General features: G+C 46.9%; 1 non-coding gene across 1 annotated transcript; it reads right to left on the bottom strand.

Annotated features, from left to right (window-relative positions):
- Positions 1-7,759: 7,759 nt before the first annotated feature.
- Positions 7,760-7,830, bottom strand: n-TGccc3. The gene has a single exon. It is a non-coding gene; the product is annotated as a tRNA-Gly (tRNA).
- Between the last annotated feature and the right edge of the window lie 9,425 nt (positions 7,831-17,255).

The following is a 17,255-nucleotide window of genomic DNA, read 5'->3' as shown; positions in this document are numbered from 1 at the left end:
TTAGAGTTTCTTTCCATCTCCTTAACCTCAACTTCCACTGAGTTTCCACAGCTGTCACTTGCTTGCCCCTCTGAATGCTGTCAGGTTGCTGTTGCCCCTTTAAGCCACCATAGGCTTGGTGTCAGGTAGTTGAAAATTTAAAGAAAGTAATTAGGACTTAGGTTGAAGGTACATTTGCAATAAAGTAAGGTTGTGTTAGTTGCTGTGCTGGTGCCTGCAACCTCACCCTTTGCCAAGGCCAGGAAACTGCCATGTTTCCCTAAGCACCTATAACTTGCTCCCCTACCCTGTGTAGGGCAGCGTTTCATATTATTACACGTGGTGCTGGCTTTTAATGAAGATTATAAAACTTTGGCTGGCTCTACTGAGAGAAGGATCATAAATCCCCCTGTAAAATGGGCATTGGCATATGCCGAGGAAGCCAGGAAGCATCGCTCTGGGAGTCTTGTGATACCATCCAAAGTGTTGCTCCAGCCGCCCGCACTTGAGGACTTAGTAAATGTCTGGGTGGAAAACTAAGCAAGAGCCCCGTGTAGGGTGACAGTGCCTACGCTAGTTTTTTCTAACTGCTGTCCCACTTTCCTGGGTACCCGATTCTGGTTTCAGGTGAGGCAAAGACCGGAGCTCTGGGTCTTATTTTCCTGTCTTGTCCCCTTTGAAACAAACGCTGTCCGTGGCAAGTTCTACCCAAATTCCCGGCAAGGACATAATGCCAATTCTGGCCTGCATTGCTAGATAGTTTCTTACAGCCATGGGTAGTTCTTAGGGTGGTTCTCATACTTTAAAACATGTATTGGTTAAAAGTTTTATGCATTTTTAAAATTGTATTAATTAACTTACTAATTTGATTTTTCGAGACAGTTTCTATGAGTAGACTCCTGGAACTCACTCTGTAGACCAGGCTGGCCTGGAACTCAGAGATCCACCTGCCTCTGTCACCTGAGTGCTGGGATTAAAGGCGTGCACTACCATGCTGGGCTAAGCTTTATGCATTTTAATAGCATCAATAAATGTTTTCTTATATGAGCCAGGCTGGAGAACCTTTATAACCAGGTTCATAGAGAACCAATGAGAATGTTTATAGGCATATTTTAGCAAGCAGGCTGTGTCTGCTAGGTTGTATAGAACAGCTGGGACACTGACGTAAGGGAGGTAAGCAGGGAGTTATTGTTACCAACTGATCTTATCCCTCTCCTTTCTAGAGTCAGAGCGTTTCAACAATAGCTAATAGGTGCTCTTCTTTAGTCAACCTGCCTAGAGAGGGAAAATACATTAAAAAAATAAAAACTCATTTGCAGAGGTTCTGTAATCTTATCTTCTATGGCTGTGAAGAAGACAAAATCTTTGCGTTTTGGGAGGTTGAAGGAGACAAAAAGGGAGTTGTTAGTTGTTCTATTTTAATTTTCAGCAGTTAGAAGTAAGTTTTTTGGATTAAACTCCAGAAGCCACACTCAGAAATAGCCATGAAATAGTAATGCTAAGCCACGCCCTGGACCGCCATGGAGGTCAGGCTGCAAGCAGCCTCAGCACCTTCGTCCTGCTTGCAGGCCTGTCTCTGGGTTGTGCCCTTTAGGCGTGTACAATGGGAAACAGATGCGAGATTTTCTCCCTGTGTGTTGCTGCCAGTAACCCGAGTAGAGGTCAATTTCAGTCCGATGCCTGGAACATTCAACCATTTTGAACAAACTTTTCTTCTCCCTCCACAGTTACCTGTGGGTTTGACCCTGAAAACAAACTTTTTTCTAAGCATGATATGGTTTTTAAATGGTAAAGCTTTCCTCGGTCCTTCGCACAGAGCGAAGGACCGAGGAAAGCACTCGGTAGGGGGTGATGGTGTTAAGACAAGATGGTGGTTTTTCTTAAGGCAAAGCAGGAGGCAGAATTGAAGGAGGCACAGCAGGGCAATCTGTCAACACAGAAAGAAGTGGGAGGCTAAGAACAAGACTACCAAATCCAAAGCCAGGAGGAGCCAAGCTGCCTGAGGGAGCTCTGCTGCAAGGAGTTCAGTCTCCACTGAGCTGAGCTCCTGGAACTATGGCCGACACTTATTCTTTCAACGCCAGATGGTAAGGCTAGGCTGCGCAGGTGACACTGGGGAGAACGGTGGCTCTGAGATGAGAATGTGGGTTTGTTCAGCAGTTGTTGAAGTTATGTGGAACCATCTTCATGGTCAGACTGGGATGGGGACAGAGAGACAAGGAGCCAAACTCTATGCTATGTCATTGGGTCGTATGGTACAATAGCCAGTCAGTGTGTGTGTGTGTGTGTGTGTGTGTAGCAAACACAGGAGTGATGGTGTTGGTGCTGCTCTTAGGTTAGATGACTGGGTCAGATAAGTCTCTTAACTGAAGGAACTTTCAAGTGGAGATGTGAACACAGCAAGAGGGCAGTCCCTCCAGCTGTCTTGGGAGGAAAGCTTTTCAGATTTCAAGACTGATGCAGAGGTCTTTGGGTAAAGTAGACTCAGCATCCAATGAGCCACAGTGCCTGAGAACAGAAAGGAGAGTAGCAGGCAAGAGAGCCCAGGGGTGGAGTGGGGGGTGGGTACCAGCAGGCTTTCAGATGAGGCAGTCTCAAGGCCTGGACCAACCTTTAATGTCTTATGAATAGTTCATTCTCCTAGGAGCACACACTTTGGGGGAAGTTCTTTCCCAATCTCCTGGCAAGGACAGAATATGGAACCTGGCATGCAGCAGCAAAATGGAAATTCATTTACAGACTCTTCTGCAGAGAGCAAACACAACCTGGCCTCACCTCTGTAGGGTCATTCCGTTCCTCAGGCAGAGGGAAGTCAAGAACCAAGAACGGAAGGAGAGAGAGAGCAGGTAGGAGGGGGCTGGGTGGGGGAGGGACTAGAATAATGGCCACAGTTGGGATCTAGAGACATTTACTAAGGGATCGAACGGGACTTACTGAGGATGCCATTGTGGAGTGTGAAAGAAAGAACTCAGAAATGTCTGGATGTGGACCTGAGCAGCTTAGTCAGTGGAGATTCTACTTAGTAAGGCTGGCTACAGGACCAGTGAGTGGGTGCAGGAAGGAAACTCCAACAGTTGGTTTGGGGTACCTACCAGACAGCTCGATGGCAAAGTTGAGCAAGTAATAAGGTAGACATTAAAATTGAGGAAAGATGCTCCAATTAAGTGTGTGAGAGAGACAGACGGACAGACACACAGATACAGAGAGAGAGAGAGAGAGAGAGCGCCGGGGTGGGAGTGGGGGCTTGAGGACTAGAGGATTATGATCTGGAGCAATCTAACATTTAGAGGTCAAAGATTAGGAAGACTGAACCAGCGAGACTGAGGAGCAGCAGCCACAGGGGGAGAGGAGGGTGCCACATGCTAGAAGCCGAGTGAAAGAGGACATTCTGGAAAGAGAACATTCTGGAAAGCAAGCATGATCAGCTGAGCTGCTGGGGGGGGGGCGTCCATGTGGAGTCCTTCTGTCTTTGACAGAGGAATGGGTGGTAGAGATGAGCCCTGGCTTGGGTGGTACAGAGTTACGATGAGTTTTGTTGTGAAAGGAGATAGGCAAACTTGGACATGGCCTGAGGAGAAAGCAGAGCTTATTGTGTCAGTAAAACCCTGGAGGGAGAAACCGGTGGCTATCACGACAGAGGTATAATTTCTGGGGAGAAATTCATGAATCATATTGGAGCTCACACAAATGTAAGGACAATACATCCATGGAAAGGTGGAAAGGTGCTGCGTTTGTCTAGGAAGAAGTGTGGCCTGCGATTCTGAAAAGTCTGGTGGATCTGTCTGAGTGGATCTGTTTCCACAGGGGACAGGATGCTGGCTTTCTCGTCAGTCAGTGGAGGGAGGTAGGCTGTGAGAGTTGAGGGAACGAGAAGGCAGTGCAAAGAGATGCAGCAGGGTGCCTGAGCCTGATTGATGGCATTGATGGGTCTGTGTGAACACACTGCTGCCCAGAAGAGTGATTTCTTTATACTGTTCCGTGTCTCTTGCATCATGAACAATAAATACTGAGTGCTCACCAAGTTAGAGAACACTGTGTTTTCTGCTGTAGGGTCAAGACAAAACTTTGTCTTCCCCTTATTGTGAGATTTGACTGGTAGCCTCTTCTCTCTTTGACCTGTCCATGTCTCATGGATCTCTGGTGTGACAGACAGATGAACGGCACACCATGCTAAGGTCTGAATGGGACAAAGGGCAGCTATTTACTGATTTGGCTTTGGAGAGTTTGGGGTGGCTTCCTGAGGGTGGTGATAACAGAGCTTGGTTCTAAAAGAGGAGGAGGATTTGTCCAAGATCTAAGAAGGTCGTTGAGCTGGGTTCTAAAAGAGGAGGAGGATTTGTCCAAGATCTAAGAAGGTCGTTCTCATTAAAACTGGAAAACTGAGTTGAGATTATTAGGAGCAATATCAATATCAGAATGCAGGCACGCAAAGGCAGACATGGGCCAGCAGTTTAAAGACCTACTTTTATTCATAGCACAAAATTCTCCTTATAATCTTCCAGCAAAGTATTAATAATGTCGAGGAGTTGGAAGGAGCTAGATATGGCAGCTGGAGCCCCAGAGCCTAAAGCAAAGTAGTTAGCAGGTCAAAGGGCCAGGACGGGCAGATGGGAGAGGGTCATGGTTTAAGAGGACACATGCATATGGAAGGTGACAGGCAGGATAGGAGTCGTAACGAGAAGACTCTCAACCAGGATGCAGGAAGAAGAAGGCAATTCACCAGCGAGGAAGGTGGATCAGGATCAGAAGTGGGACTTGGGCTGGTGAAAGGGCTCCCTGTGTAGAAGCAATCGGTGTACAAGCCGGCTGACCTGGACCTGATCCATAGGAGCCACATTTTTAAGAAGGCACACCTCTGTAATCCCAGCTCTCCTAAAATGAGAGGGAGGTAGAGACAGGAGGATGGAGCAACCAGAAGGTCCAGAGCCAGTTAGCCTGGAGTACAAACCGTGACAGAGAGACTGACACAGACCTGCCTTCTAGTCTGAGAGAACCAACTCCTGACAGCTGTCCTCTGACCTGCAGACACTATGGCATGTGTGCACGCACACATATACACATACGCATCATACACACACATAGGAAATGATAATAAAGAAACCCTGTTCAGAGTTCAAATATGGAACGCCAAGGAGCATCTGAACATGAGGGAACAGGTATAATGGACACAGAGTTCATGACACTGGTGCAAGCAGGAAGGTAGAGCTAGAGAAGAGAGGAGGGCCAGGAGGACAATGTTTCAAGGTGGGGCCTGGAAGAACACCCATGACAAAGAAGCTGCTAGGTAAGATGTCCGTGTGTAGAGACCCACTGCGGGAAAGTGGGGGCTGCATGGGAGAAGAGGCCAGAAGAGCTGAGGACTGGGACTGAGGGTGGCTCCTGAGCAGGGGAAGAGGGGGCACTGAGAGACTAGAACTGGACACAGCAGCAACGTTGGAGGTAGAGGAAGATGTAGGGAACAGGTGGAGAACCCTGTCTCTGGAAGTAGTCCAGGGTCAGGGCAAGGCTTGAAGAGTGTGAACACTGAATGTACTTTGTAGGGTGCAGCAGACTCGCCCAGCTCACCACTGTGCAGAGTGAGGCTTGAACACTGACTGGGTTACAGTGGAAACCAAGAAATGGAGGGTGCATGTGAGACAGGGAGAGAGCTGGCTTGCTTTCCCCCCCCCCCCCTTCAAAAAAATGGGAAAGAAGGTGCTGAGTTCAAAGGCAAACAAAATAACAACATCCACAGGTCACTTGTCTTTTGTTCCATCTTAAGAGCAGTGACAATGTTTTTCCTCTCCCACTTGTGATACCTGGGTTTCTCACATTAGTAAGTCACCTGTCCATCTCTTCTTGCCCCCACCCCACCTTAAAAAACTGTTTTCCACCAACTGGCTGATTTTTTTTAAGGTTCACTACATCATTGCTTTAAAGAAACTTGTAAAGTTTTGGCCATAGAGAGAAATGCCTGGCAATTTTCAAGTCTGTGAGAAGAAAGCCTTACGGATAGTCCTTAATAAAATTACACAATTTTGAAATTGAACAATTTTCTCTACCTGACATAGGACTTCTTACAGGATATGGAAAGTTGAATTCACTAGCCCGATAGCAGTTTCCCCAAAGAGTCAGTGAGACATACTTACAGTTTCTAATCTATTTTTAAGAATTGTTTATGTGATATAATTACACAAGGGCATCCAACCCGAACAGTGCTAACAGCCATGTGCCGGCAGCACAGATGACATGTGGCCACCTGTAGCTTTCAGCCCACTGTGAATAGAGACAAGGGTATCATCATGGAGCCCAGGATCAAATTAGTGATCCTCCTGCCTCCAACTCTCCAGGGCTTATCCTACTATGTTCCCAAGGTAGGTCCACCCACTCCCACACTCCAAGAGAGGGCCATCTTTGGTCTCATGTTTCACACATAGGAGAGACCCAGGGCCTTGTGGCTTGACCGGAAGTAAATATTGGTGGCCTTGCTTGAAGCATATTGGGTCTACAGTACCCTTCCTCCACATTGGCACCCTGGGTTCTATAGCTTCCCCAGGACTTGTCCACAGCAGGATCCGGTTGGCAGGTTTTCTCTATCTTTATCCTTAATTTTTCTGAAGCTGGAAAGTCTGGTGTTGCGAAATGTGGATTGATCTGTGATGACTCTCAGGATTAGTTCCGGGCTGTGGTCCAGAGGAGGAACCCGAGTTCCCAAGTTCAGTGTCCTGCTTGCTAACCTTACAGAAGGCAATGATGTCCGAGAATGTTGTGCATAAATTCACTATAACCCTACACAGTTATTTGCGGAAAAGCTGGCGTCATTCTGGAGATCTGAGCAAACAATATATTGTTTTAAATTTCAAACCTTACTGTTTCCAAGTTCAGTGGCAGATAAAATGTTTATCTTATGTCTATCACGTTACCTGCTGCTTGGCCTGTGAATTCATTTCAATAATGGAACACTGTCACCACTATATGGATAGACCTTGTCTTACACACACACACACACACACACACACACACACACACACACACTTGCACACACACACACACACATCACACTAGTTGAAATAATGTGGAAAGCTGTTCAGCAATGCTGGAAGAGCAAAAGATACAACAACCATAGGTCCTTAGTCATATAGTGTGATGACTAACATTTTAACACATTTTCTATCTGCTTTAATATTTGCTTTGGTTATTTCTAACTATGCACAGGGGTGGTATGCTCACCTCAGTCAGCACAGTGCCTCTGGGATCTGAAAAGGGCAGTAGATCCTCTAGAGCTGGAGTCAGGTGACTGCGAGCCACCAGATGCAGGTGCTGGGAACCAAACAGGGGCCTTCTGCAAGAGCAGTGCATGCTCTGAGCCATCATCTCTCCAGCCTGCCACCTGTCTCTTTTTGATATGTATACTCATTGGCATCATTCTTTTCCTGGATATTTTTATGTCATTTTATTGTTTAGCTAATGTCTTAGGTTAGCATAAAGAGTCACGGGTTTCAGTGTGGCATCTTCGCACCTGTGCCGCTAGGCTTTGTTCTTATTCTTTTTCCTCCTTTTCGAGTGTTGTCAGCATGATTCCACTAACCCTAAACGCAGAAGTTCCCATTTTCTCTCTCTTTCTCTTTTTTGTTTTGTTTTGTTTTTGTTTGTTTGTTTTTCGAGACAGGGTCTCTCTGTATATAGCCTTGGCTGTCCTGGAACTCACTCTGTAAACCAGGCTGGCCTCGAACTCAGAAATCTGCCTGCCTCTGCCTCCCGAGTGCTGGGACGTGTAGGTAGCAGACAGAAAAGACCATATTGCATTGGCCGGGAATCGAACCCGGGTCACCCGAGTGGGAGGCGAGAATTCTACCATTGAACCACCAATGCACCATCACCACCTGATAAATCAAGCCATTGGCATTGCTTCACCACCACCACCCAATTCAGACACCCTATTAACTTTCACCAACTGCCCAGACTGTCCCTTACTGGAAGAAGATCAAAATACAGGGTTGGGATGTAGTTTAGTTGGTGGAATGCTTACCCAGCATGCATGAAGCCCTGGGCTTAAAGAGGTCAAAAGGAACCAGATCTACATCATCATGGGTTACAATTCATTGTCATATCCTTTAGTCTACAGCCCACACTCCTATTATGCCTCCAGAGGAATGCAGTGTGTGTGTGTGTGTGTGTGTGTGTGTGTGTGTGTGTGTGTGTGTGTGTGTGTGTGTGGTAGTAGCCATCCTATGGTTATAAGGTAGTGTGAGGATTAGCTTTCATTGTCAATTTGAATCACCTGTGGAAGCCTCAATGGGTAATAGTCTAACTCAAATTGGCCTGTGGACATGTCTAGGGTCCGGGTGGGTGACTTTATTAAGTTAAATGATGTGGGAAGACCCAGCACACTGAGGATGGCACCATTCCTGAAGCAGGAATCCTGAACTGTGTAAGAGTAGAGAAACTGATTGAGGGTAGGCAAGCGAGCAAGGGAGCGGCAGGCACGCATTTATTCCTCTGGGCTCTTGATTGTGATGCCATGCAGCCTGTTAGCCCCACACTCCGGCGTCTAACCGTGGTCTATCATCTGGAATTGTAAGCGGAAGTCAGCCAGCCCCTGGTCTTCTGATTTGCTTCTTGTCTGGATATTTCAATGCAGCAACAGAAATGAAACCAGAACAGGTTGCATTTTGCTGTGGCTTTGATTTGCATTTCCTGGTGTTGGCGATGAGAGTGAGCACCTTTTTTTGAACCTGCTGGGGATTTCTGTATTTTCTTTGGAGAAGTGTCTACCCGAACCCTTTTCTCCTGTATTGATTAGGCTGCTGTGTTAGTGAACTGCAGAAGTTCTAGACATTAATCTCTTCACGTGACTTGCAAATGTATCTGCTGCCCTATAGCTTCCCTTTTCACTGTGTTGACTGCATCCTTAAATGGAAGTTTGAAACTTCGATGTAACCTTGCCTATCTATTTAGGGTGTCTATTTTTACTGTGCTTCTGGTGTTGCACCCAAGAAATCACTGCCCAGTTCTACGCCAAAGACTTTTTCCTTTGTGTGTTAGTGCTTGGGTTTTTCTTTTTTAATTTTAGGTTTTGTGTGTGTGTGTGTGTGTGTGTGTGTGCGCGCGCGCGCGCATTCCGTAAGGTAAAGGTTCCACTTCACTCTTTTTAAATATGTATTTTCTCAGTGATATTTGTTGAGAAGACTGTTCTGCCCACATTAAACGGCCCCACCCACCAAGCTAGCTAAGAAATAGTTAACGCTATTTGTGGAAGCCGGTTCCAGGCAGTTCTGGGTTAGACAGCACAATTCTGTTTGGGTTATTCTAGTTCTGCAATAAATTTGGGATCAGAAAGATTGGGGCCTCCAAATTTGTCTTTCTTTTCAAGATTTTATTGGCTACACAGTGTGCCTTGAAATACCATGAATTTTAGAGTCGATTTTTTCATTGTTCACAAAAAAAAAATGCCTTTGGGATTTTAATAGAGATTATATAAAGTCTATAAAGCAGCCTAGATTCAACCATTATTAAATCTTCAAAAAAAATCCATGAATATTAGGGACAATGAGGTGGCTTGGTGGGTAAGAACAGTGGCCACAAAAGCCTGGCAGCCTGAGTTCAGCATCCAGGGGGAGGCTGAGCCCACTTGCACAGTGTCGTCCTCAGGAGCAGGTTCACTAGCTAACTGGCTGAGCTCACTCTTCTAGGTGCAGGTTCATTAGCTAACTGGCTGAGCTCACTCTTCTAGGTGCTTTGTGTGCAATGTTTTCCTTTGCTGGGGCTGGCTATGCTCGCCCTGTTTAATTGGGTGGTTGTGGGTCCCAGCACTGAGTCGCATACTGTGTGAGAAGCGTCTAGAAAAAAATCTCCCTCTCCCCACTCCTATCCCGTGCTGCTGTTACAGAACAGCTGGGCAGTTTGTTAAAGAGCAGAAATTCATGTCACCCTGCTCTAGAGGCTGGAAAGACCTAGATCAGGGCTGGGGCCTGGTGACAGTCTTAGTGCTATATTACCCCTTGGTGGAATGTGGAAAGGCTTAAAAAAAAAAAAAGTAAGTAGGCGCGGGGGAGGGGGGGGAGGTAGCAAGAGCAAGGGAGGGCCAAATCCATTTCCGTGATAACAAAGTCACTCCCATCTTAGTTTCCTTAATCACAAATCACTTCCTTCCTCCCCAAACCAAATAGCACTGGACTTTGAAAGACCCTTTCAAACCCTGGCAGAGGCAAACCAGGAGGCACAGTCGCTCTAATCAACCTGAGGAGTAGGGACGTTGGTGTCATGGAGCAAAACGGTTTCCTGAAGGTACCCCATCAAATATCCGAAGCAGGATTTGAACTCATACATCCTGGCTCCAGATCCCAAGCTCATAACCCATAGGCAATGCTGTCCAGAGCAGTAAAGGCATTCTCTGCCCACAAACGTCTGGGTCTGGTCCACGTACCAAATGGATGCAGTTGGCGCTGCTGGCGGAGGGGAAGATAGTAAATTGTGCACTGTGAACTTTCCTAAAATGAAAAGCAGAAACTTTGATTGCGTGCTGATATAGTGCCAAGCCGTATTCTAGAGTTGACTGGCAGATTTGGTGCCTCGTTTCTTTCTGGTTTGGATTGGGTCTTTTTTCTTTTTTAATCACAGTATATGGTGCATTGGTAAGTACGGACCTGAGTAGCTGCCTTAGTAGAGAGCGCCCGCCAGGCAAGAAGGCACAGGAGGCAACTCTTGTTCTCCGCAGGCTCCCAGCCCTTGCCTTGGCATTGCTTCTCCACCTATGACGCCCTCTGCTCTGTGTGCAGTCTGCTTTTGCCTTTGAACGTATGGCTTGGTGGAGTGGAGGAAGCGATGGGGGTCAGACTCAGCCCCGGGCCTCTGGAATGCTGGGTTGGCGCACTACTCATTGAGCCATGGCTGTGACCCTTTTTTAAAACCTTGCTTCCGGTTCCAGGATCCTCGATGTTGTTGCTTACAGTTTACCGCTGTCAAGTCCAAGTCCAAGATGATTCATTCAGATTCCTTCTCTCTTGAGTTGGGGGTGGTGGCTGGGTATAGCTTACAGCAGCCATGGCCTCATTAAAAATCCATGTTCCAATCTCTGTCTACAGTTTCCAACGAATGTCGTTTCACTCCTCTGCGCTTCAGTTTCTTCATTGATAAAATTGCCATTAAAACTCCATAACGGGAAGTCATTCATAAGTGAGCCAATGAGTCGACAAGTACAACAGCAAGCAGCAAAGCCTCCGGAGCATTACAGATGTTTAATTAAATCGACTTTTCTTAGTCCATGACCCATTCATAAACTTGATGTAGACCCGAGGTGAGCAGTCTAGCATATACCATTCCCAGAGTAGTGAAAGCCTTTCAGTTACCAGATCAGGCTCAAGGGCAGGACTGGAAGAGGGGACACAACACAGGAAACTCCCTCAGCTTGTTAGCTTGCTGGTGTTTAATTAGATGTGTTTCTGCTGCAAGGAGATGCATACTCAAGACATTGCTAGAAGCCATTACTGCAAAGAAATCAGGGGGAGGTATTGGAAACAGGTTTGAAAGCTGTCCCTAATCCTGATCTGTCTCCTGGGGACAGTGTGGCCTTCACTTATCTCTGGGTGTCTCTGCTCCACTCTTCCCACAGAGGCAAGCTTGTCTGTCTGTTTGGGAAGTTCTGGTGTCTCTTGCTCCACTAGCTGGCTTTCCTTGGCTATGTCTCTATATGTGATTTGTCCCCAAATCAGTAGATCAGCAGCCTCTACCTGGCATCCATAACCTCTGCTCCACCTCAGTGGGGTGTACAGAGGACCAGTCTTCTATGTCTGTGGGCCTGGCTGCCACCCCACTCCTTAGTGACATTTGCAAAAACTACCCCTTTGTAGGCCTTAACAGCCCCAACCTCTGATGCACCCCAGGCCATCTGGTCACCCCCAATACATATGACTCTGAAGGAGATAGCTATTGCCAAGAGTGGTAACTAGCAAAGAAAACTCATGGTTTCCAGGTGTAATTCAAACTGTCCCCAACACTTGCCTCCCCCAACCTCTAAGCTCAAGTGGTTCCTTCCAAGCCTCCTTCTTGACTGTCTTCTCTGCTTGTGGCTATTTCTCTTCAGACTCTCAGACTCTCTGTCTCTCTGTCTCTCTGTCTCTCTGTCTCTCTGTCTCTCTCTCTCTCTCTCTCTCTCTCTCTCTCTCTCTCTCTCTCTCTCTCTGTGTGTGTGTGTGTGTGTGTGTGTGTGTGTATGTGATGGGTGTGCCTGTTCCCTGGAACCCCAGGGAAACCAGGGTGTGTCCTGGGGGTATGATGATCCCATGTGCTCCACCTCACTTGTAAGCTAATATGAAGCATCTTCTTGGAACCAATCAAGAGACTCCTGTAATTTTTGTTTCCTAAAACCTCCAGTGGTGACCATAGCTCATTTTAAGGCTGGGTTGTCACGTTGGCTCCATGTGCCTTTTCAGCTTCAGTTTCTGTTGTTCATTGGCTATATCTAATTCACTCTATCGTCCCTGTTCGTTTTGCAAAAGACTAAGTCTGAGGGCCAGTTGCACAGCATAGCTGGCTAGTCAGGCAGGGACTGGCTGCCTCTGATGGGTTAGCAGTGCAATCAACTGTCACCAAGTTGGAGGTGGTATTGATGGTGGGAACACCTCATGGCCATGCAGACCTTTCCCCTGGCACATACTGTGTGGGGAGGTACCTTCTCTTCAGGAGTGCTATGATAGGTAAATAGGTAAATATTTCATATCCACCCATACTTCGCAAATGAGATGGTCTGTGAGATATCAACCTGGGGAAATTCCCCAACATACCCACCACTACAAATTTCTCAGCTTTTCTTTTTCTTTTGTCATCTCAGAGTATGGAAGGTAGAGAGCTGTTCGCATTGTCATCTCAGTGTGTGTCTTTGTTGCTTGGACATTTTGCTGGCAGACTTAGGTGTGGCCAAGTTTCATCACTTGAGTGACCCAGTGTTCTCCACTGCTGTCCTTTATAATAAGACTTCTGCTGCTCTTAGAACACTGCCACCAATCTTGTTAACATGATCTCTAGTTTATTAATAGGAAACACAGGTCTGAAAATGAGTGACATTTTGTGATTAAAAATATATTTGTTTAAATGGTTCAGTTGTCTCCATTTGAATATTGCCCACCGCTTCCATAACAATAGCAGAAGTTTTCACTGATGTTTTTAATGGCTAACCCCTGCTATATCTGCAGTGGCAGCACAAAGCCTGGGATAATATGGCTTGATTTGATATGTGCTAATTGCTTATCAGAAATTACTCAGTTGTAGCCGATTGCTGCTGAAATTACTTCCAAGGGAAAAACTGGGCACTTTTGAAAGGTGCATTAATGCCAGTCAGCCAGGAGTGTCACGTTTAGTATTCTAAAACAGTAACAATAATGGCACGAGAGGGGCCCTGTATCTAAAGGCATCCTGTGTTCTCCCAAGGAAGGCACAAGAGAAGCTGGCCAGATGCAGAATGGAATACAACACAAATCATTCAGTCCATTATTAGTTTATTCAAAACCATGAGCAACTCAAAGCAGTTCACAGCTCTCGTGATGAATAGATATTCTTTGTTATTCCATTGTAGGAATATCAGACCAACCCTTGCTAATTCAAACCTCTCAGAGTGCTGCCCAAGAAGCACAAGGTCCCTGCTTTTGATCTGAATAAATGAGGTAACACTTTATATCCTTCACAGCCATCTCTGTGGTATGATGTTGTCACATATTGTGTTGATGAAGTTTCAAAATGGTATGTGGAGGTTGGGAAGATAAAATACTAAAATACTTGCCACACAGCTCTGGGACTGAGTTTGGTCCTCAGTACCAATATTACACTACACACACACACATTATACTCCCCCCAAGGCCTGTCATACCATGTACTACATGCACCTCATGCCACACATACACCACACACACACACAACACACACGTAATAATATATTCAACAACACACAGAGACACACACCATACACACCACACAAACACACAAATATACTGGTGTGACTGCATGTTTGTAATCTCAGTACTGGGGAGCCAGAGAGGGCACACCTGGAATTTCCTGGCCAACTGGCCTACTAATAGGATCCTCCAGTCCCAGTGAGAGATTTCACATGCAGAAAAGAAGGTCAGTGTCTCCTGAGAAACAGCACCTGACCTGACCTCTGACTTCACACACACACACACACACACACACACTACACTCACACTCCCATACACACTACACCACACACACCACACATATACACAGATTACACCACACACACACATACCACATATACACCCATCACACCCCCACTACACAACACACCTACACAATATCCCCCTACTCCACCCACATATCACAGCCACACACATACCACACCCCACACACATTCCCCCCACATCACACTATACACTATATGCACATCATGCCACACATACACTACACACAATACACACACACCACACACTCAACAACACAGAGACACACACCATACACACCACACAACACCCCATATTACACCCCCCCACATCACATCATACACCACATGCACATTACAGCACAGCACACACACACACATACCATGTACACCACACATACCACACCCACAACCACACACAGAGACACACACCACACCACAACCACAACAGCACAGGCAACAAAACACACACACACACACACACACACACACACACACACACACGTACACTTTCTATAGGTAGTCCTGCACAGCACAGAAGGAACCCTTGGAAACTGGTGGCAGTGTGATGACTGTAAGGGCAGAGATAGTGGCATTGTCATGGTTCTTTCCAGAGCTTAGGGCACAGACAGGAGCCAAGGTTCCATGACCCTGTCTGAGTAGTGGGTATAAGCAAGCCATAGCAGGTTCTCCCTGGCTTGAGCAGAGGCATGGGGCTAGACTGGATGGCACTAGACACAGCCTGTCTCTTGAACACATGGCAGGTTTCGGTGAAGTGCAGCATTGGTGCACAGTGATAAAGACAGTGAGCCCCTTCCCACGGGCTATGAACAGCAATACCCAGAGCTTTGTGTTGACGTTGTTCCATTTTCCTCTGCGTTGCTATTGTTCCCAAGGAGGTGTTTGGAATGTGTGAACAAGGTGGCTTCAGGCACCTATGGATCCATAGGCTCTCCATATCCTCTGGGGAGATGCCGCTTTCTTCCCCAGGACACATAGCTGAAAGCCCTGGGGAGGTCTCTGCTCAGTAGCAGTGGATTGTGAGCCACGGCTTGCACTCATCACTGGGAAACGGGAGTTCAGGACTAACACAGTCCTATCTTAAAGGGAGAGAGGGCTAAAGCAGGACAGCATCCTATGCTTACCTCCTGGATCTACACCTGACAGGATATCAGTTCTGGAGAAGATCTTCATATAGTCTAGGGACAGTCCTGCTTTCCCGAATTCGCTGTGCTCACATACAAAACCACCCACTGCCTTCCCCCAGGGTTAAGGCATCTTGCATCTTCTGTAGACAGAACTCCTCAAGCAGGCCAGTGTCTAGAGACAGACAACCTTGAATGCTGGACATCATGCTTGCCTTCAATGTCTAACGGGGAAAAGCATGCATCGCTTTTGAGCACTGAAATGCTGGGATTTCTCGGGTCAGGAGAATGAATCTGGAAGGAGGCGCAGGATGGATGAAGAGAGCAGGAAACAAGATGGGAGAAGCCGCCGGCAGGCACTGTCTGGCCAGGCGGGGTCAGAGCTGAGAAGAACTGATGGCTCTCTGGGCAGTGCCATCCTTCAGGACTTGGGAGATGATTTGGAGATGGGGCTCTACAAAAGGGAGAGAATCCTTTACAACACAACCCTTCAGCTTTAGAACTGACCAAGGAGGGGGAAGACTGGGCTCAGCGTGTTACAAGACTTTAAAATGAGGGATCTAGAACCCAGGTGGTAGGGCAGACCGAGCTGGAGATAGCAAGCTGTGAACAAAGCTACTTTGAAAACATCGCAACAGGGGATTCTGTCCTGCCAGGAAATACTGGAGGAGATACTGGAGGAGAGAAAGGTGCCCTCTCATCACGCTAAAGCTTAGGAGCAAACCCCCAATTCTCCCCTCCACACCTCCCCTGCATTTCACCTTCTTGTCTTAACCACTGTTTCTACCTCAGACGTTAGCTTGAACCTGGCCACTACCACCATTTCCCCAGTCCTTACCTTACTGCAAACTGTGTGTTGTCCTCCTGAATGTCACAGTCTGTGCCTCCATTCCTGCCACCCAGAACTGTCTCGCACGGCAAGAGGAAGGTTTTCTTTAAGTGTTTAAGTTTCTTTAAAAACCCTCCTAATGGCTCATGTCAGGTTAAACTAAGACCCCAGCATCGTCTTCCCATCAGTACAGCCTCCTCACAGACGCTTGCCTAGGCTCCATCTCAGGTCTCAGCTGTTTGTCACGGATCCATCACACTTTTCCCTTAGCCCCGTGGCCTTGCCACATCCTGCATCACTTCTGCTGAGCTTCCTTTGTGCCCAAGATCTTCTTCCTCTCTGCTCTCCTATCTCTCCAGCTTAGGCTTCTGCTCTTCATCCTCCTGCCCGCCCCCAACCCGCAACAACACAGGGTGATTTTAATGTCTCAAGACTCATCCTGTAATGACACAGGCCTGTTTGCCCTCTCTCACTCTCCTACGCTGAAACAAGATACTGAACAAGGAACCAAGGAGCAAGACTCAGGAAATGTCCCTGGGCCCAACTTACACTGAGATTTTGTCCTGCCAGGAAATTCAGGGAGGGAAGAAAGGTGCTCTCATCAGGCTAACACTTAGGAGTGGACCCCGATTCAACAGCATACACTCCCTTTTAAAATGTGTCCAAATTTTAGAAGGATAGACTCTCATTAGCTGCTTTTCTTGGTGCTGTGACAGGGTAACTTAGGGATGGGAGGGTTGACTCATGATCTGAGAGAGACAGTATTTCATGGCATCGGGACAGGGCCTCAGATGCTCACATCAGACGCCAGGAGTCGGAGAGAGATGAATGCTGGTGTGCAGCCAGCTTTCTCCTTTTTTGTGCATTCCAGCAGGATGATGCTACCAGTCCATGTTCAGGGTAGTTCTTCCTTCTTCGGTTAAACTCCTCTGGAACCTCTTAACCACACTTGGAGGTGTGACCTCAAGTGTGACCTCTAGATGGTTTCAAATGCTGTCAGCCTGATGAAATTTACCGTCATAATAAAATAATACTAAAAACTAAATTTATTTTTTAAGACTTATTTTAGTCTTAATGCTCTGTCTGTGTGTGCGCGCGCGCGAGTGCGTGAGCGTGCGCACGTGCCACACACAAATCCCTTTCTTAGAGACCAGAA

This window comes from Mus musculus, chromosome 4 (genome assembly GCF_000001635.26).
Source record: "Mus musculus strain C57BL/6J chromosome 4, GRCm38.p6 C57BL/6J".
In the NCBI taxonomy this organism is placed as follows: Eukaryota; Metazoa; Chordata; class Mammalia; order Rodentia; family Muridae; genus Mus; species Mus musculus.
The sequence above is the reverse complement of the archived record's forward strand: the minus strand, read 5'-3'. Positions and strand labels throughout refer to the sequence as shown.